A 435-nucleotide genomic window follows, 5' to 3' on the forward strand; every position below is an offset into this window, starting at 1 on the left:
CCCTAAACCCCAAACCCTCAAACCCAAACCCTAAACCCCAAACCCTAAACCCTAAACCCTAAACCCTAACCTTACTCCGTCTAGGGTTTACGAACGATGGGTCTAGCTCGAAAACAACTTTTTTAATAAAGTGCTAAACCCAAACCTAAACCCCAAACCCTAAACCCTAAACCCCAAACCCTAAACCCTAAACCCCAAACCCTAAACCCTAAACCCTAAACCCTAATCTTACTCCGTCTAGGGTTTACAAACGAAGGGTCTAGCTCGAAAACAACTTTTTTAATAAAGTGAGAAATATCTTCGCCTTCAGGGGACCGAAGGAGACAGGTCCACTTGTGCGTCATGTCGTTGTGCCGCCGCTTCTCCTGTATATATATTATATATATATATATATATATATATATATATATATATATATATATATATATATATATA

This window comes from Eimeria mitis, genomic scaffold (assembly GCF_000499745.2).
Source record: "Eimeria mitis Houghton genomic scaffold, Emh_scaff2851, whole genome shotgun sequence".
In the NCBI taxonomy this organism is placed as follows: domain Eukaryota; phylum Apicomplexa; class Conoidasida; order Eucoccidiorida; family Eimeriidae; genus Eimeria; species Eimeria mitis.